Source organism: Leptonychotes weddellii, chromosome 9 (assembly GCF_054177405.1).
Source record: "Leptonychotes weddellii isolate Sample4059 chromosome 9, ASM5417740v2, whole genome shotgun sequence".
NCBI lineage: Eukaryota > Metazoa > Chordata > Mammalia > Carnivora > Phocidae > Leptonychotes > Leptonychotes weddellii.
Window position 1 is genome coordinate 9756986 of NC_138377.1, and position 668 is coordinate 9757653.

Genomic DNA, 668 nt, shown 5'->3' on the forward strand with positions numbered 1-668 from the left:
CCAGGTGTGCAGTTGTCCCTCCCACGAGCAAGAGCCAGAGGGAGTGAGAGGTGCACCTACTGTTTCCTTGGGGGATTCCATGCAGGGGGTCTGGGCTGTGGGCCACCTGTTGCCTGCCCACAAAAGGGAAGAAGGAAGGCCTTGAGTTGGCTTCCCCTTTCCACGTCCAGCTCCCTGGGGTCCACCAGGCCCTTCAGCATGGGTCCCGTGCAGCCCTGCAGGGGGGCCTCCCTCCCTGACCAGGTGCTGCTCCCCGGGACCCAGGAGGAGAGTGCCTGGTTGGGAGCCCCCGGGCTGACCCGCCTGTGCCAAGGATTTGTGCCGTGACTTTGGACAAATCACCCCCGGAGTTGCTGGGCCTCTGTGTCCTCATCTCTGATGAGTGGTTGAGCCCAGAGCACTCTGAAGGGCAGGCTTGATGCCCGAGCCCCTGCGGTGCAGCCTGCTTCTCTGAGAAGTCAACCTGCTGCGCCTCCGCTTGGCATCGAGGCGCTCGGGGGCCCTCTTCCCCGGGAGGGGGCGGCTGCCTGTACGCTTCACGTCTTTTCACACCCACCCAGCGGGCCCGCTCCACCCTTCTCCCATACTCACTGTAAGCCCTAAGCACTAAGCCAGCCAAGTGTGAAGGGAGCTGATCCCCAGAGGGGAGGAAGCCGTTACCCCCTCCT